Source organism: Malus domestica, chromosome 14, assembly GCF_042453785.1.
Source record: "Malus domestica chromosome 14, GDT2T_hap1".
Classification (NCBI taxonomy): Eukaryota; Viridiplantae; Streptophyta; class Magnoliopsida; order Rosales; family Rosaceae; genus Malus; species Malus domestica.
This window is the reverse complement of record NC_091674.1, coordinates 9174026-9195079: the sequence shown is the minus strand read 5'-3', so window position 1 is coordinate 9195079 and position 21054 is coordinate 9174026.

The following is a 21054-nucleotide window of genomic DNA, read 5'->3' as shown; positions in this document are numbered from 1 at the left end:
CCTACCAAGCATGTTTTCTTCAAGAACAGAAGTCGTGGCCACGTAAAGTAATCAAAACCTTCAAGCATCTTAAAAGATCAGATTCCAAAAGAAGTGATAGTCGACCTTTGATTCTTCAGAGAGTTGGTGCGTGATAAGATTCTGAAAGAGAGAGGAGCAGTTCTTGTATCCGTAATCCATTATGCAAGTGAATGTAAAACCGTCCACTGATTTTCAATTGTGTGGGACGACGTCGACGGCTTCTTTCCTTTCCAGTATGCAGGTTCTTCTCGCCAGACAGTGGGAATAAAATTGCTTTTATTATTTTTTTAGGATTAAGTACCTAAAATTCTCCAATTTTTAGTATCATTTCAAATCGGTCTCAACCTTTTTAAATATTCCGAACAAGTACTCAACTTTGACATTTCAAACAGGTTCTCAATCTTTTGAAAGTGTCACATATGTTAAGTTCTAAGTTAAATATTGGGAGTTTTAACGAAACACTCCCGGTACGGTTCACTTTTAACGAAAAACCACATTTTTACCTTTCTTTGGTACTATTCATTACACTTTTATTTGTCATTTTTCATTAAAACTAAAGTTTTTTGGAATTTTCGTTGGGTTTCCTTTAAATTTTCCGTTGAATGTACATGTGGCAACAATGAGTCTCACTTATTTGCTTACTTGGACACTAAAATAATAATATCAAAAAATGATATGAAGATGAAAAGTTAAAAATAAATAAACAAATTCAGGAATAATGGCGGTCCATACCATTTTCGGCTAGTAAAGTTTTTAGTTTTTTTTTGTGAGCAGTAAAGATGGTGGTGGCTGCATATTGGCGGTCCATACCATTTCAGCAACCTCCATGACATTTTCCTCGATGTTGGCAACTTGAGTTGTAGGGTGGAGTTTGTGGTTGTGCATGGGTTTGGAGGTGATGGCTTGTAGACAGTGATGGTGACCATTACTTGGTGGAAGTCATGACCTTCTATTGGTGTTGGATACAAAATAAGCCTTAATTTGACAGAAATTTAGTTGGGGCTTAACAAATGCGGCTTTTAAGAGGTTGGGTATTTGTTTGGAATGTTTAAAAATGTTAAGACCAATTTTGAATGACACTAAAATGTTGGGGTTTTAGGTTCTTACTCCTAGACCTGACATTCGTGTTGTGTTTTCTGTGTTCGTGACATAACCGATATCTTAACAGGTCGTGTCATATAACACCCGTTAAAATAAACGGGTAACATGACCCGATCCTAAATCAACCTAAACCTAAATCGACTCGTTAATATTATCAGGTAATATGACCTGATTCGTTACCCGTTAAAGAAAATATATTTTAAATCAATAAATAATGAAAATGAAAAAGCATAATTTGACCCCAAAAAAATGGAAAACCTAATACTAACTTAGTATATGCATACCAAGTTGTTACATAAATATTACTTCAAAACATTAAAAAATAAGTAAATAAATAAATAAATAAAATTTGTCTTTCAAGTATTATATATCCCAAAAAAGAGCCTAATGAAAAAACATTAGTACATTACTAAAAAAAATATCAAATGTTCAAGGATGTGCAAAATGAAGGAAGTTTGCATTTCAAAGTTGAGAAACATTGGACGTTTTTTTACAATAAAACCCTTCAATTTTCATCAATCACCAAGCGAAATGGTATTAGAACTTTAGCTTGATACATTGTCTTCAAGAGTTGTAGACAATGTTTTCTTTAATGCTTTCCACATTAGCACTCTCTTCCACATAAACTAAGCATAAAAAATCAAACATTGTAAATCATTCAAATGTGTTTGATATTTTTAAATTACTTGATATTTTTATTTTTAATGTGTTTAGTATTTTTAAATTACTTGATATTTTTATTTTTAATGTGTTTTATAATTTTTTTAATGGAAAACTAACCAAAACACCCTCAAAACTTTACTTTTAATCATCAGGACAGATTTTTTCAAAAATGCTGATCCTACCCTTCACACATATGTACAAGATTGGGTCAGTTTTATGCAAAGTTCATGTGGATACATCCAAAAGAAGAAAAAGGACATTGACATTTTCAGAAAGCATTTACATGCAAAAGGATATGTGGCAAACATTGCAACAACCAAGACAATATAAATTCACATGACATTCAAGCAAAGACAAGACAGCCAGCTTTCAGAAACAGTGCTGACAGTTTTCAGAAACAGTGTGCTGTCACTATTCAAAAATTTGTAAATAAATAAAATGTTATTTTGTCTTTGAAGTTTTAGATTTTGTATATAAGGGAGTCTTTCCTCCCATACAGAACACACCTGAATACCACACAACTCTCTCAACATCTGAAAACACCATACTCACTTCATACACTCTAGCATTCGTAGCCTTCATAGCATCCTTATAAACACTTCTTTGTAATCACTTTCTTGTAAACAACTATCTCTGTAAACATCCCATATATCAATAAAAGTTCAAGTGTACATATTCAAGCAATCTCCAAGTCTTAAGTAAGTTTTCTTTTCCTTACTTAGTGTGTTTGTTTAATTAGACTTCTAGTCCAAAACAGGGAAACACTATTGTGGTTATATTATTAACCTGCTAAACTGACGATCATACTGTGTTCGAGCACTCTGTTATAGTTGAATGTTTGCCATACAAATAACTGGACATTAACCAGGGTACCTCTGAGTTCAGCCTTTAAGGCCTTATACTTGTACTGTGAGTGGCCGTCATGTTGAAACATGTCGAGTTCCATATGCAAGGTTCTATGTCTAGTTGTTATAATGGTCATCCGACTATTTAACCAAGCACGCGTTTCGAATTTGGTATCAGAGCCAAGTTTAGCATTTTAATAATATAAGCATAATAGTAAAGTACCTTGAGGATAGAAGTCATTAATACAATTGATATCATATTTGTTTATTGTGTATGAACAACAGATATTATTGTCCCTGTAGACCCTGTCAACCACAATTACCAGGTATTTATTGTCCCAGACATCCAACTATAACTAGCATAAAGAGAAGATTAACATATATATCCAAATGAATTATCAGTACTTTGAAGAAGCAAAAGTTTTATCTTGGCTATCTTGAACATCTTTTATTTATTCGTAAATATAATAACACAGAAGTGCAACATAAAGTTTTAGAAGCAAAAAGAACAACATATCAAGCTTTAGAGACCTTGAGAGAAGAAAGAGAGTTTTTAAGAAACCAGTTAGCTATAACTCTAGAGAAGGGAAGACTGTAGTTTATGATAGATTATCTTAATTTAGAAATTAGTGAACCTAAAAAAGAAAAATAACTTTAGACCAAAATAGTTTAGTTTGTTATTTTCCATCAAGAAAGCATAATCATATTTTGCACAGGGAAGAAAATCCGCAAGCCAATAGTATTATAGATCTTATTATTAGTCAAGCAGAAAATATAAAATTAGAAAATAATAAGCATAATCATTTGTTAAACCAGTTGTTAGAACATTTTCAGAAAAATTCCATAAAGATAATTAGACAAAATTTAGATTATATTACATCTCAGTTAGAAGATAATAATAAAAATATTCAAATGTTTCCTAGCAAAAGAGAGATAAAAGAGCTTGTTGACCTCATAGATAGTAAGCCAAAGCAAGTAGAACTTAAGTCATTAGAAATTGTTGAACAACTAAAATTAGAAGTTCAAAAAATTCAATTCGTACAAAAGGAGTTGAGTGAACAAGTAGATAAGTTGCATAATAAAATAGATAAATTATTAGTTTACTGACAGATTCTAGAACTAGTAGAAAATATATTCAAGCTTTGAAAGAAATTAGTAAATTAGATAAAGAACCAGAAGGATTAACAGATTTTTCAACACAAGTATCCAGTAGTAATATTCCCATTAGGCAAAATAATTTGATTATCCAATTAGTTTTAAGTTTAGCTGAAAAATTAGATCAAGTTGAAGAACAAATAGCAGAAATAAACCAAGTTTTACATAACGCATCTTCATCACTTCCACCATCCTTGCTAGATAAATTAGAAAATTTAACTTTGAGTGCAAATAATAATAGAAGACCTAAGCTAAATCCTTTTGATAATAGAAAATGGAACTTTTTAGGAAAAAAGGAAAAGAAATAGTTAGAGCGGAAGATATTTATCCAAATGAAGAAGAAGCACAAGAATTTATTCGAAGAGGTTTTGAGAGAACACAGAAAAATAAATATAACTTGTATCAATTAGGTTTATTTGAAAACATAAGTAGAATTGTAAGCAGCATCAGTCAACATGAAGTTAACTGTATTGATAAAGAAGTCACACTTAATCTAATTAGTAAAGAAGCAGTTACTCATTTGAAAAAATCACATTTTAGTCAGATTCATATAGGAACAATATTAATTGGAATAGCAGGATTAACCAGACCACAAGTAGGTACAAAAGCTTTAGTATACGTATATGATGATAGATGGGATAATCACCAACAAGCAGCAATAGCAACAGCTGAAGTAGACTTAAGTTCAAACTTAGCAGTCATAGGTTGTATTCCAAATTATGTTATGACGATTAATGAATTCAGTAAGTATATTAAAGTAAGCATAAGAACAAAAAATTATAATATGAAAGGAGAGTATAAAAATTTGTGTATTAACTTAATGTATATAGGTAAAGTGTCTGATAGATATAATCATAAGTTTAATTTAGAGTTTCAAAATTTAGTTCAAACATTTGGCAGTAAACATGTAAATATGATAGAAGCAAAACCCGTAGATAATAGCTTTTTAGAAGAAACTCAGTGGACATTACCTAATTTACAAGTAGCACAAAATAGACAACCAGAAAAAGTACAAATATATGAAACTAGTACAGGTCAAGCAACAATTAGGTTTAGTAATTATAAGCAACTAGAAAAAATAGAAGAAGATGAAAGTGAAATTGAAAATGAAAGTATACATATGGCTTTTGATAATTTAGATATTAATTTAGTTGAACATAATTTTGGTCATATTGTAGATAAACTTATAGAAGATATTGATCATTTAGATGAAGAACAATATTTGGAAAAATATAAGACATGATTTAGGACTACATAAAATTTCAAACGAAGAAATGAAAATTTTAATCTTAGAAATAGGAGTAGAACACATTTTAGGATCAAAAGAATATAATAATTTATTAGAATTGAACGCAAAATGTAATCCAGCAGAAGAAAGTAGTACATCAGGAGTAGAAAATCCAGGACACGCAAGCAGAACCGATGAACAATTTTTGAGACCAACAAATGAACAATATAATGAAAAAGCAAAAGTAGACTATATAGAAGAAAGTATGATAAAACCTAGAAAAAATAGGATTCCATATTTGAGAGGGTTAGAACAAATTAATATAGCTGGTAATATGTTAAATTTAGATAATGTAGATCCACAAGATTGGGAAAGAACAATTGAGAGATGGGAAAAAGGCTGCGTACATGCATCATTAATGTTAGATTTTAGTAATTCACAAAACATGTTAGATTACTTTGAACATACTTTGGATGATTTAGTTTTTTATTATTTCCAATCATGGAAAGTCCAAAATCCAAAACAACATCAGGCAGCTAAAACACATTTCAATATTGATGGTTTTATTACTTTGATTAAACAAGAGTTTTTAGATCATAATAGGTTAGATGGCAGAAGCGAACAAGAACAAATAAGAGCAATTAGAAATTTAGAACAATTACAAATTTGCGATTTATAGTATATAGCTGAGTATACAACAGATTTCTTTAAATATTTAGGAAGGACAGGTAGAATTAGTGATATTAATTTATTAGATACTTATATGACAAAAATAAAAGGACCAATAGGTGAAAAGATTTGCAATGAATGGCAAAAACATTCGAAGAAAAATGATATTGCTATAGGACCTAGAATTCAACATGTATATGATATACTTAGACAAGAGTGTAGTCAAATAAAGGCTAAGAGACAAATTAGGAAACAATTTTACATGAGTTGTAAAAATATAGATTTACCACAACATTATAGTTGCCATAAGAAAATATACAAAAAGAAATATAAGTCATATAAACCCTACAAACAACATAAAAATTTCAGTATAAGACCTTCAAGAACATATAGGAAAAGAAAATATATTCCAAAACAATTTAGAAAAAGAAGTGGCAAACCTTGGATTAGGAAATATAAAGCACCAAAAGATAAGAGTAATTGTAAATGTTATTCAAGTGGAGAAGTTGGACATATTAGACCTAAATGTCCAAAATTAGGTAAATAGTCGAAAGAAAAAGTACATTTGATGGAGTTGTTTAAGTTAGAAGAAGATGAGGATATTCAGTCAATATACAGTTTAGATAATTTAAGTGATAATGAGAGTATTTATAGTATAGAGAGTATTAACATGATAGATTCAGACTCGGAAGATTCAAGTAGCACAAATAGTGATCTAGAAGAGTATATGTGTGCATTCATAGAAGAACAGCATGAAGAAGAATATAAATACATTAATTTAGGTTGGCCAGAAAAATGTCATAAGTGTAATAAATTAGTTGCAAATAAATACTACAATACATACTCAATATTATGTGAAAAATGTTATAATAATAGGTTATTAGAAGTTAATTCAGCAGAATCTGAAATATTAGGAAATATTGTTCATAGTATAGAAAAACCAAAAAGTAGTTCTTTAATCACTATAAATTGCGAAATAGAATTAGCAAAAGAACATAAGATACAAACCATAGCTATGATAGATATAGGAAGTACAAAGAGTGTCATAAGAGAAGAGTTAGTACCAGAAAAATATAGACAAAAATTAGCAAAACCAGTAAGAATAACACAATTTGATGAGAGACCAGTTTACTTAACACATTGTATAAATAATGAGTTTATTAAAGTAGAAAAGCAACAATTTAATTTACCATTAACATTTGTTTCACTAGTAGGATCATATCAATTTATTTTATGATTAAACTTTTTGAAAAGTTTGCAAGGTTTTTTATTTATGAACCCTAACATAACTGTAAACACGGAAATTCCTGCGATGAACGAGACAAGAACACGTGTACAAAATAATATTTGTATTGATGATTTAGGGGTTACAATCTCTTTTACAAATTTAACCTCTAATTCTATCTTTGTAATGGGTGGATTTGATGTTGTTGGTCCAAAGGGCCGTCGGGGCTTGATCTTGGGATAAACAGTTGTGCGGATTTGTTGACGTTGTTGATCCAAAGGGCCGTCGGGGCTTGATCTAGGGATGAACGAATGATGAATGATGGACACTTTCTTCAAGGGCCGTCGGGGCTTGATCTTGAATTAGTGGAAGTTCTTCAAGGGCCGTTGGGGCTTGATTTTGAATGAGGATTTAACGAAGAACGAAGAGAGATTTCTTGATCCTTCGGGATTTGCTTGGAAGCTTTGGAGTTTCAAAGCTTCAAGGTTGTGGTGTGAGGTGAATTGGTTATGAATTGGTCCCCAAAATGAATGCCTTGGCCTCCTATTTATAGAATTCCAAAACTTGATTTTTTGGATTTAAATAATTAGATGAAATAAATCATTTCTGCCAGGTGTTGACACGTGTCCTGTTTGATGACTTTTCCGATTTATTTTGATTTTTCGTTTAGTCACATGCTATGTGTAAAATTTATGTGACACATAAACGTTGAAATTTTAATTATTGATCAACATTTATTTTACTGAAATTTCGATGTCTACAAATGCCCCCACTTCAAGGCGCGTCGTATACATGTGCTTGTCACGTGTAGAAGATGCGTTTTGAAGTCCCTTACTGCAGATGTTGATCCGAGGGCCGTTGAGGCTTGATCTGGAACTGGGTTGGTAATTTCTTCAAGGGCCGTTGGGGCTTGGTCTTGAACTTTGTTTGAAATTTCTTTAAAGGCCGTTGAGGCTTGATCTTGAAGGTTGAAATTGGACCACAAAGAGCTTCATGTGGTAGATGATCTTTTGCTTTAGTAGTGGGTGAATCGGCATGTATTTTGTTGCGCTTGTTGACTTTCCACAGCTTTGATCTTGAACTGGTTTGGAGGATTTTCTGGTTTCCTCCAATTGTTGACTTTCCACAGGCTTATTCTTGAACTGGGTTGGAGGATTTTCTGGTTTCCTCCAATTGTTAACTTTCCACAGGCTATTCTTGAACTGGGCTGGAGGGTTTTCTGGTTTCCTCCAAATGACTTTCCCCAGAATTAATCTTGAACTGGATTTGATTCAAAGGTGGTGGCCACTTGATCTTGAATCGGACTTGTGATTTCTTTAAGGGCCGTCGAGGCTTGATCTCGAACTTAAACATGACCACGAGTAGTTTCAGGACATGCATGCTTTGAAAGATCAAGGAAGTTCGCAGCATTTTCATATGAACCCTGAGCAATTTGGTCAACGGTATGATCTTCAAGATTGATGGGCTCTTCTTCCAGTTGGTGACTTGATCTTTAAGGATTATCGAGACTTTGCTCTTTGGCGATAGTGCCAGCGAAAGGTTGTTGAAGCTTCTCGAGCTCTTTGATTATAGCAACGATGGCAGGCTTGGATTTGACTTAGACCCCTCCGTCTGGATTATGCAGTTCTACCGAGAAGGGTGTTCTGCCATAATGATTTGTTCCGGCTCATCGTGCTGCGTTTTTCTTTGCTTGTTTCTTTCGCCTATCCGAAGTGGTGCGCAACATTTTTCCTTTAAATAGTCATTCAGAGCATCACTTTTCAGCCACTCATCCATGCTTGGCAGCTTCAGTGTAAAGAGCCAACACCAAATCAACTGTTTTGAAATATTTGCTGAGGAAATTGGAGATCCGTCAACACTTGAAGATGAGTACTCGAGAGCAACGCTAGGTAAGCAACCAGGCAAAGGTTCCAGGCAATCAGTTTCTGATCGGACGTTTAATTTCAGGTTCCGACTAATTGCTTCCTTTCTCCTTGTTCTGCAGGTAAGAACAAAGGCAAAAGAAAGGATAGGGAAAAAGCATGATATGAGATACCTTTGCTTTCAACCCCGATGATATGAGATACTTTTTCTTTTGAAGAAGTAGCGGATGATCAACACATGTATTTGTTGAGCTTGTCTCCACATGCTTCGATACATCATTTTCACTCACCTCTTCTGTTCTCCCGGCAAATGTGGTATCTTCTCTAGAAGCATAAGATGTTGAGATAATGGGTACTTCGAGAGCAGTGCTAGGTGAGCAATCACGAAAGGTTCCAAGCAGTCGGTTCCTTACCAGGAGCTTGAGTGGAGGTTCTGACATATTGCTTTCTTTATCCTTGTCTTTGTAGGTCAAAACAAGGACAAAGGAAATGACAGGGAGAAAGCATGCTATGAGATACTCTTGCTCTCAACCCCAGTGATATGAGATACCTTTTACTCCGGTGTGACTTGGTTGAAGAGGCGTTTCCAGGGAGGAAGAAAACTAAGTATGTCAAGAGGTTTTAGTTGGAGATGTATTCTTGGTAAGGAAGAAGAGTTAGGCGTTTGTATTTTCAGGGAGGAAGAAAACTGAGTTTTGGTTGCGGATACATTCGGCAAGGAAGAAGAGAAGCTGGATATGTGTCTTGCTATAGAGGATGGAGGTCGAATTATATGGTGAGCTCCCAACAGCAAGTGGCAGGGTGGATGTGGCCTTGTCTCCCATGCTTTGTCGGCCAAAAGTCAGGTAGGTAGGTATGATGGACTCCACACGTTTTCAACTTTGTCAGTGCTTTCTGGCAAAGTTGCACGTGATAGCCGAAAGCTGAAACTGCGTTTGAAAAGTGTTGACGGATTTTACGCAGGAAAATCCGGGTTTTGAAATTCGAAGAGTAGCGTCTCTTCGATTTTTTTTTTTTTTTTTTTTTAACAAGTTGTTGTGTTGCCTCTTCTTTTTAAAGAGGTGTCAATTGCATTCAACATGCGTCACTTCAACCTTTTTCTTTTACCATCTTTTTGGAAATGGCTAACCCGTCTAACATTTGCTTAGATTTGAGTCTCAGCAGTGACACAGGTGCACCGCGTCAGGGTAATATATGGCGCCCGTCCTTCTCATCTTCTAATTGCCCTCTTACAGTTGAAGACTCTGTAATGAGGGATGCAGCAACAGCTACGATTATAGCTAGAAACCTCATCACTCCTAAAGATAATATGATACTTTCACGACGGCCCGATGAATTAGCTGTTCGAGAGTCCCAGGCTCTCAGTGTCCAGTGTGCGAACTCTGTTTCCAACATGGGTCAACACTTACTTGTTCAAACTCGTCAAGTTGAATCATTGACAGCCGAGGTGGTAGCTCTCAATCAAGTGATCAGACAGCTCAAACATGAGAATAGAGAGTTGCATGTGCTTGCAAATAATTATTCGACGAGCATGAAGAGGAAGCTTGATCAGTTGCTGGACTCCGAAGGTCGGATTCAAAGTGACAATCGGATATTTGTGGATGTATTCCTGAGGCACCTTTTGCCTTCGTCATCTGGAGTTCGACCAAGTATTGAGGCTCCGAATAATCCATCTCCAGTGCCTCCCTCTTCTAGGGCTCTGCCGAGTACTAAGGCTTAAAGTACTGAGGCTTCACATAAGTGACATTTGTGAAGGCTCCTTTTTTTTATTTTTTATTTTTTATTTTTTTTACGCACTTGTAATTTCTTAGAGATATCAATGGACATACTTTATTTTATTCAGTATGTTGTGCTAAAACGTATATCTGACTAAGATGTGTTACTCCCTTTTTTTTTCTTTTTTTTTCTTTTTTTTTCTTTTTTTTAGATGGTGCCTGATGCACACTATTCTTTCACCTTTTTTTTTTTTTTAGACGGAAAACTTTCTTCCTTTTAATCATTATGTCTCCACCACCTTTTTCAATTTTTTTTTCTTTTTTTTTAGATGGTGCTTGATGCACACTATTCTTTCACCTTTTCCTTTTTTTTTTCAGACGAAAAACTTTCTTCCTTTTAATCATTATGTCTCCACCACCTTTTTCACTTTTTTTTTCTCTTTTTTTTTTAGATGGTGCCTGATGCACACTATTCTTTTACCCCCTCTTTTTTTTTAAACGGAAAACTTTCTTCCTTTCAATCATTCTGTCTCCCTTTTCACCTTTTTTTTTTTGACTTGCTAACAGTAGCTTGCACTTTCTTTTGTGTGTACATAATCATATTTTCACAGTGCACCATCCCATCACCTCTCATTTTGGTTTTCTTTCCCAGGCACGGGTGGTCGTTTGCACAGTTTGCACAGTCACAGACCTGTGTTTTGAATAGCCACCGCATTTCATTTGTTTCTTCGGGGACGGTTATATATATATGGGACTGCTCCTTTGCTTGTACACTCATTACACAGCTTCAGCCATTACGTTACTTGCTGCCTTGCATCGCCACTGCACCATTGTCCAGCAATCCTACGCTGCTGCTTTTACTTGGTGAGTCACTTGAGTGTACATATATATATATATATATATATATATATATATATATATATATATATATATATATATATATATATATATATACGGAAAGCTGCTGTTGTAGTTTGCTTTATCATTGTTGCAATTTGCTTTATCACCGTGCATACATATATATATATGTAATATAATGTACCTTGCCCTCTGCAATTCCTTCATGCTACCTTTACTTGGTGAGTCACTTGTGTGTGTGTGTGTATATATATATATGTGTCTTTTGAGCCGTGCATACCATTTCCATCTTTTGAGCCATGCATATATGTATATATTTATATTTGTCCCATCACCATCACCATTTGCGTCTTTTCAAGCCATATATATATATATATATATATGTATGGAAGTTGATCGTCCCGTGACCATCTCCATTTTGTGCACTTGTCCCATCACCAAACCATGCACACATATGTCTATATATATATATATATAACATAATATAATGTTTTTATTTTTTTTTATTTTTTACGCACAATGTGTGTGTCCCCACTAATGGATTTCTTTGTTTGTAATGTCAGGAATTTTTTAATCTTGAGAAGGCAGAGCTTGACGCCAAGATCTTCGCGAAGCTTTTAGAGCCGTGGTAGCAGGCCGTGGGTGTGCTTGTGTAAGAGACTGCAATGAGGTTTCGCTATGTAGTGCCTTTTGACCACAGTTTTCCCTCGGTGGTGCGCTGTCGTGTGGTGTTGTGCAAGAGCCTGCAGCGGGGCTTTGCTGCGTAATGCTTTTTGGTCACAGTTCTTTCTTGGTGGTGACGTCAACATGCAGTGCAAGAAACTGCTTATGTAATCGCTGCGGGCTTGCGTAGTGCGATTGCGTAGCATTTTGGTTTCTTTTGCCACTGTAGCGTGCCTTGAAGGACCATCTTGTAGCTGCCATATTTGTCGTGCTGCTCAAGTTTTGTGGCTGATTTACGATCATGGTATTTTTCAAATGTTTTAGGAACAACACCATCACCATTCTTGCGAAGGAAGGCGATTCACAAGATGAAGGAACAACGTTGAAGCTTTACCCGCCACTAACTGGTCCTAAGGCGCTTGCTTTTCTCGTGAAAGACAATTTCATGCATATTAAGTCGTGGTCTTCTAAAGTATCTTGGGAGGTGGTAGACGCTGTTCAACCAAATACTAAGAAAAAGGTGTGCACATTAAGGGTTCTTATTTTGAATCATTCGCACCATGCTCGTGACCATTATCCGGCCTCGTTTAAGCTTCTTGGTGATCACATTCGCAGCGGAGCCATGGCTTGGAATGGTACCCTGTCGACTACTGGAGAAACTGTCTTTGATGAGTTTTATTGGGAGTGGCTTGAAGATGTCTTAAGCCGATCTAAAGATGTGCTTACTAAAGTGGGCCTTTACCACGCTGTGTACGCATCTTTGTTTAGTTATGATCGTCATCCTTCCGTCCTTCGGGCGTTCTTTGAGCATTGGTGTTCAACGACCAACACACTTCACACGGCGCAAGGGGAGATGTCAATTTCACTGTGGGATCTTCACAGGATAGGAGGCTTGCCGATCCATGGTAAGTTTTATGCCGAGGTCGTTCCCAGCGTGGAGGAACTTTCTCTTTACAATAGCCAAGGATTGCCTGTGAGTTGCCGCTATTTGTTTTGGGCGTATCACAAGCTTTTCCAGGATGCTCAAGGTAAATCAGGCGTGAGAATTTCCTCATGGATTCGATTTTGGTACTGGGAGGCTATGAGGTATAAGAAGTCTTCGAAGAAAAGTTGTCGTAACAAGACCACTATGCTAAAGGGAGACTCAGACCCGTTCGGTGTTATTGGCTCAACCAGGCACCGCTCTTCTAACGAGTTGATAGCGTTTGAGGATCTTGGCATAGTATCAGAGCATGTGGATGAGTCTTACCTAGCTGCTTTCTTAGCTTGTTGGCTTTGTAAGTTTGTTTTCCTGACAGGCGACGTCAACTTAGTTCGTCCTGGAGTTTTCAAAATTGCTAGCAAGATGGCTGCAGGTGAGTCTTTTAGCCTTGCTATTCCGGTTTTAGCCAACATTTACAATGGTTTGAGCATTGTTTCGAACTCGGCAAGCACTGAAGATCGTGCTGCGGTGCTTCCTTACCACTATGTGTATGGTTGGTTGGGTGAATATTTTGGCACTCACTTTTCTTTGACGACTCTAGACAAGTCAAGGCCTTCTTCATCGACTGCAGCCAAGATGGGGTCTTTGATGATGAAGTATTCTGGCGTGCTCTCCACGAAGAGCCTTGATGATTTGTAAGCACGAGTGCTACTTGAAAGTTGTGAAGATTTGAGGATTGACCCCTTAGCGAGAGTTGGCTCGGTGCGGCGAGGCATCGTAGACAATTCGCATCTCCGCTCGTCAAACTTGTCTTATCTTATAAGTCTTTGTTCGGGGTTTGTTTCTTTGCGGCAAGAAGACCAATACATTGTTCAGCCATATAGTCCCCACCGTTTCAGCAGGCAATTTGGTTTTGTCCAAAACTTACCAGGCAAGCTGAAGGAAAAGAACCAATCAGCATCCTTGCAAGCCGTGTATATGCATTGGGAGTCTTGTACCCGTGCATGTACAAATGTTGTTATCACGCTGCCAGCCAAGGACGAGTTCAAGAGTAATCCAGTGACCCGTGTTTATGCTCGTTGGTGGTCAAAGGTATATTATAAGAACTTGGGGATGGCAAGTGGTACCAATTCTTCTCACTCGGGCAATGATATGTCGAGAGAGGGCTGTCATGTGGTTCCTATGCAAGTGGTAGCTCTTGATTACACCAGTACGACTCCTTTACAAGATAGATCTGTAGCTTTAGCTCCTCAACGCCCATGCTTGTCTCCTCGACATCCGGATGCTTCTAAAGAGGCGGAAGATGAAGTTGACTTGCACGAAGATGGATTTATTTTGCAACAGCGTCAACAAGTTTCAAACAAACGACCACTTGAGGATTCTCAGGTTGACAGCGACGTCAATTTTCGTCATAAGAAGAAAGAAGTGTTTAGACCTCCTCTACTTGATAACCGTGTGCCATTTGAGAGAGATGTATGTACTTCATTTTCTCTCGTGATTTCTTATGCTTTCATTATTTTGGCTTTCGTTTCTAACATCTTTCTTTGTCTTCTTTAGGTTGGGTCTTCTTGTTCTTTTGATTTGGCAACTGCAGATGTTTATTCCTATACGGAGATGCTATTTGCGGGCGAACTACCTACAGACAGGGAGATCGGGGATCCGCCTAGTGCAGAGCTTGTTCCAAATCAGCCGAACTTCCCAAGTTTGCCATGTGTAGGTAAAGGTGTGCAAGAACCCGTCATGCGTCCAACGCCTTTGCCAGCTACTCTGAGATCACTTTGAGAGGGCCGAACCTTAACGGTACTGAGCAAGTCATCCATCGCATCAGTCTTAGTGCGGCAATGGATATCAAGAGCCATATAGAGAAGAGGATTTCTAAGTGCCCGTTGGAAGACCTTACGTTGCTCAATAAGGATTTGTTGAAGCTTGTTTATGTGATTGACAACCTTAACGTTGACTCTTCAGCCTTGAAGATTAAGATTGCCGAACTTATGGCTGCCTCGACTGAGTATTCTTCCTTGCGTGCTATTTCCTTAGAGAAGTTGAGTCCAGATGTTAGAGCTCATCAGCTAGCAACAATAAACTCGTCACTGGCTCAAGTCCAGTCTTCTTAGCAAGCTGCTTCGAGATATTATCAAGTTACAGAGACTTCTTTATCTTCTATCCAGGTGCGTCTAGATGCGTTGGCGAGAGAGCAAGAGCAGTTGGTAATCGAAGCATCACAACTTGAAAGTGTTCTCGCGGAGCAGGGAACTACACTTTCTCAGTACCAGGATGAGATTTCACGCCTAGAACTAGAGAAATGCATGACTATGGAGTTGCCCATCTTGTCTCCCACCGAGGCAGAGACTTTGAAAACTTTGGAAAGCTTGCTTGAAGATCGTCTTCGTAGTTTTGGGGACATAGTTTTCAAGTAGTATCTTCTGTTTTTTTTTTTTTTTTTTTTTTTTGTAATATGGCTTTTGGAGCCGACTCATTCTTTCAAAGAAATAAAGTATTTACATTCTTGAATTTGCTCTTCATTCTTCAAAGTGTTTTTTTTTTTTCTAGATGGTGTAACTGTACTTGAAGTTTTGACATTTCAAGTTGCCTACGTACCCTCTGTTGAGGAGAGATCAAGTCATAACGTAGTTCAAATGCATTTTTTTTTTTTATGATGATTTTGCCGTACACAGTTTATGCTCTTGTGGGCCAGGAGCTTTGGTTGTCACCTTTTAGGGGTAGTAGCACTTCAAGAATCTTCCATTGATAGGGCCAATCTTCAAGCCGTCTTCTGCCATGATTAAGTAGGCGTCATTGGTGTAGACCTCTTGTATTACGTATGGTCCATCCCACTTTGATGTGAACTTGCTTTTCGTCTTGTGAGTTGTGATGATAGGCCTACGCAATGCGAGGACGAGATCTCCAGTTTGGAAAGACCTTGGGTGGACCTTCTTGTTGAATGCCTTGGATAGCCGTGCTTGGTAGCATTCCAAGTGTTGTTGAGCTTCGAGCCTTATTTCGTCAAGTGCTTCCAACTCTTGAAGGCGCAACTTTACATTCTCCTCATCAGTCAAGCCTTCTTGTATGGCCATTCTCAGTGAGGGGATTTGACTTTCGAGCGGTAGAACAGCTTCCGCGCCATATACAAGAGAATAAGGCGTAGCTTGGGTAGGAGTCCTATGTGTTGTCCGATATGCCCAAAGTGCTTCGCTTATTCTTTCATGCCAGTCTCTCTTTGTTCGGCCGATTACCTTCTTTAAGAGATTGCACAATGTTTTGTTGAATGCCTCTGCAAGACCGTTAGCCGGGGCATGATACATGGAAGACTTGTGCTGCATGAACTTGTATTTCTTAAAGAGCTCATCCACAAATCGGTTGGAGAATTGTTTTCCGTTGTTAGTGATGATGTAGCGAGGCACGCCATATCGGTGGATGATGTGCTCCTTGATGAAACGGACGACAGTTTCCTTCTTTACTTCCGTTAGGGGTATGGCTTCAGCCCACTTAGAGAAGTAATGTGTTGCAGCTAGGATGTAAGCTTTTCCTGCAGATGACTTTGGAGTAATTGGTCCTACGACGTCCAATCCTCATGCATCGAATGGCCATGAAGCAGCTGTAGGGTGTAATGGCTCAGGTGGTTGGTGTATGAAGTTGGCGTGGAATTGGCAGGCTTGGCACCTTTTGGCATGTTCCAGGCAATCCTTCACCATGCTTGGCCAGTAGTAACCCATTCTTTTGAGCTGGAAATGTAGCTTTGGTCTAGATTGATACGCCCCGTATACGCCTGAGTGTGCTTCTTTCATGGCTTGATTAACTTTTTCCTCACCTAGGCATCTCAGAAGTACTCATTCGAAAGAGCGTCGGTAGAGTGTTTCTTTGTAATAGAGGAAGCGAGGTGCTCGTTGACGTATTTCGGAGCGGTGTCTAGGATCGTCTGGAAGTTTTCCATGCTCTAAGTAATCGATCAGCGATTGTCTCCACTCTTCAACATCGACTAGAAGTACCGAGATGACATTTGTATCATCCAGTAGCATTTCGGTGACGAGGGGGATCACCCATCTTTGGCAGACAGGCACGTCTGCAGCTTCGTCTTCTCCTAATGTCATGTTTGAGGCTAGGTTGGCAAGAGCGTCTGCCATTTGATTTTCTTTTCTTGGCACATGTTCTAGTGTCACAGTCTCAAACTCTTGTAGCAGTTGAGTTGCCAGCCGGAAGTATGGGATGAGATCATCTTTCCTCACCTCATATTCAGTTAAGAGTTGATTGATTATGAGCTTGGAGTCTCCAAATACCTCAAGGGCTGTGATTCCCATGTTGATCGCCATTTGGAGTCCGATGATCAGTGCTTGGTACTCAGCAACGTTGTTGGAGCATAATTCGCTTAGTTGAAAGGAATAAGGTAATATCTGCCTTTGTGGTGACATGAATACTACTCTTGCCCCTGCTCCGTCTGCTCGTGCAGATCCGTCGAAGAACATCGTCCATGTCGGGAAGATGTCGATGTAGAACACTTCCTCGTCAAGCAAGTCATCTGAGATTTTCCAATCAGCTGGGATTGGGTGATCGGCAAGAAAGTATGCTAGCGCTTGTCCCTTTACGGCTTTAGCTGGGACGTAGATGATCTCATATTAGTTAAGCAGCAGCGCCCATTTAGCGAGTCGCCCTGTCAAAACTGGTTTGGACATGACGTATTTGACCGGGTCAGCTTTAGCAACCAAGTGGATGATGTAAGCATGCATGTAATGCCTGAGTTTCTGGATGGCGAACACTAAGGCAAGGCATATCTTTTCTATTGGGGAGTAGTTTAACTCGGCGCCGGTGAGGGTTCGGCTGAGGTAGTAGAGCGCTCCTTCTTTCTGGGATTCATTCTCTTGCGCCAAGAGTGCTCCAACTGAACTTTCATGAGCGGTAATGTACAATATAAGTGGTTTCCTGGGCACAGGTGCCCCCAAGACAGGTGGACTTGACAAATACTTTTTTATGCTTTCAAAAGCATTGTGGCATGCTTCGTCCCATACAAATGGAACGTCCTTCTTCATGAGTCGGCTGAACAGTTGACAACGCCCTGCAAGGTTAGAGATGAAGCGTCTGATGAAGGCTAGTCGTCCTTGTAGACTTTTCAGCTCTTGGAGGTTTCTTGGCTCAGGCATGCTTTGAATGGCCTTGATTTTTTATTGGTCCACTTCAATACCACGGTGCTTGACAATGAAGCCGAGGAACTTTCCGGAGGTGACGCCAAACGTACATTTTAACGGGTTCATCTTGAGGTTGTATTTTCACAGCCTTTCGAACACTACTCGCAAATCCTTCAAGTGATCTGATCTTTTCTTTGTTTTGACCACCATATCGTCCACATAACATTCTACGTTCTTGTGTAGCATGTTATTGAAGATTTTCTGCATTGCGCATTGATATATAGCCCCAGCGTTCTTTAGACCAAAGGGCATCACCTTGTAACAGTAGATACCTTTTGGAGTGCGGAATGCTGTTAGTTCCTCGTCTTCGAGAGCCATACGAATTTGATTGTATCCAGAAGAGCCATCCATGAATGACAGTGCCTCGTGGCCAGTGGTTGCGTCCACCATGATTTCGATGATTGGCAAGGGGAAGTCGTCCTTCGGGCAAGCGTCGTTAAGGTTCCGGAAGTCTACGCAAACACGTATTTGTCCAGATTTCTTAAGGACGGTGACGATGTTGGAGATCCACTTGGGGTATTGGACCTCTCGAATGAATCCTGCTTCGATTAGCTTGTCAATCTCTACCTCGATTTGTGGAATGAGCTCGGATCGATAACGCCTTTGAGTTTGCTTTACCGGTCGCGTTCCAGGCTTGATTGCAAGATGATGCACAGCGATGACAGGGTCAAGGCCGGGCATTTCTTTGTAAGTCCAAGCAAAGACGTCTTTGTACTCTGATAGCAGTTGGTAGTACTCATCTATCTCGTCTGCTCTTAGCAGTGCACTTACAAAGATAGGTTTTTGCTCCTCTTTTGTGCCCAAGTTGAGCTCCTTGAGATCGTCAACCGTGGCTTGCCCCCACCCTCAAGTTGTGATGGTGCAACAGTGACATCTTCTTCAGGGATCTCGTCTTCTTTGCCTTCTTGGATCGTGATGTGGAAGACATCCTGGACTTCCTCTTTAGTGTCATCCTCTTGGGCTTGTTGGTATGAAGATTGTCCAGTATGGGTGATGGTGCGCCTTCTTACTATCAATGGTCCATTTGCGTCAACCTCCAAGATTGCTTGACGCTTCATCCTTGAAGGAATTGAGCTTCGAATGTCGCCTTTTTCTGCTAGCCTGTTGAGCTTTTCTTCCTTTGACGTTGTTTCCCTATTTCTAGAAAACTTCATGTTGTCTTCAAGTCTTTCCAAAGCTGATTGACGAGGAGGAGAGCTAGCCTTGTTGCTTTGCTTCTTAGGTTTTGATAACCTTTAAAAAACAGAGCTTCGGGATGTTGGCCTGTTAAGCTTCTTGAAGACGGAGGTTCGGTTTTGACCACCAATGTGATCAAGGGCTGACGTTCTGGGTCTTAAACGATTCGTCCTATTGAAGACTGGCGTTCGAGGGGCGGATTTAGGCTCCTCTCGATCTTGTTCAATGCTTACGCTGATATGTTGAGTGCTAGCATTTTTCGTTTTGCTTGAAATCTTCACGGGTGCATTTGGTGTGAAGCCAAGTCCAGCTTTGTTGTTGTTAACTTCGTAACCATGCTTTTTCAACTTCTTTTGAGTCTCAGTGAGGTCACGTTCTTTATTGTTGACGGTGTTTGAAACCTTTTTCCCAGGATTCGAAGAAGAAGCGAAGTCATACCCAGCTTTTGACATGAGTTTGCAGGCGTTTAGATCAAAACCTTCTTCGATCCTCTTGGTTGGGAGAAAACTTGGTTCCGCCCCCTTTGGTAGAGCTTTTACGAAGCCTTGTGGTAATTTTGCAACCTTAGCGTTGCTTAGCTGTGTCAGAGGTAAAACTGCATTCGTCTTGAGCAACTTTACATTATCCTTGTGCCGCTGTGCATCGGCTTTGCTTGCTTTAGTTTCGAACGAGGATTGACCATTCTTTCTTCTTGACATCGGGATGTATCGGAAAACAGGTGTGTTTGATCCATTTGAGGGCGTCCTACTCCCTTTGGTTGTTGCAGGTTTAGCAAGCTCATCATCATTCTTACTTGAAGACGGAATGACTTCTTCTTCTTGCTTCTTAGGCATGGCTTGCCACTCCTGCTTTTTAGGTGTTGTTTTGCCCGTGGATTTGATCTCTTTTGGAAGAGCTTCAGGCACCATGTCTTCATCCATGTAGAACTTGGCATCTGCGAAATATGATTCGGCTTCGGTGAATGGTTTGGTGTCGTCATAAATCACCTTCACTCATTCTCGGTAGAATTTTAAGCATTGGTGAAGGGTGGACGGTACTACTCCATTCGCATGAATCCAAGGCCTTCCTAAGAGCAAGCCGTAAGAAGTTCTTGCATCAATCACGTGGAATATCGTGCTTGACTTGAGTTCACCAATAGTCATCTCCACTCGGATCATGCCCATCGCTCTTTGTCCTCCTTGATTAAAACCTTGGATTAGTAGACGACTTAGGGACAGTTCATCCACCTTGATGCCGATTGTAATCATTGTTGACTTTGGCATGATGTTTATGGCTGATCCACCATCCACAAGCATGCGGTTGACTTTGTGCTCCCTTACGTACCCAGAGACGAAGAGAGGACGGTTGTGAGGCTTGGATCCTAGCAGCAAGTCTTCGTCGGTGAAATGGATTGCGTCTTCGATGGCACAGCATGTGGCACATTCATGTGGCTGAGGCTTCAAGTCTTCGTTCTTGCTTTCTTGCACTTCATGGTCATTGGGACTTTCCAAGACCGTTGCTAATGCTCTTCGCATCTTCTTTGGCAATTGTAGTGCTTCCTAAATGCTAAAGTGTGTTGGCAGACCTTCTTCGAGTGTGAGAGTTTTTTCTCCCTCAGTGGTGATATCTTTGCCTTTTGAAGGTTTTTCCATTTCTACTTCAACCATGTGGCATGCAGCGATAGTGCACTGTTGGAAGAAGTCATTCCAGAAGTACTCGTGCAAGGAGACAGGAATGCGTGGCTCTTGCTCCATAGGTTCCCCAGCATACGTTGGCTTATCAACTTTTACATTTC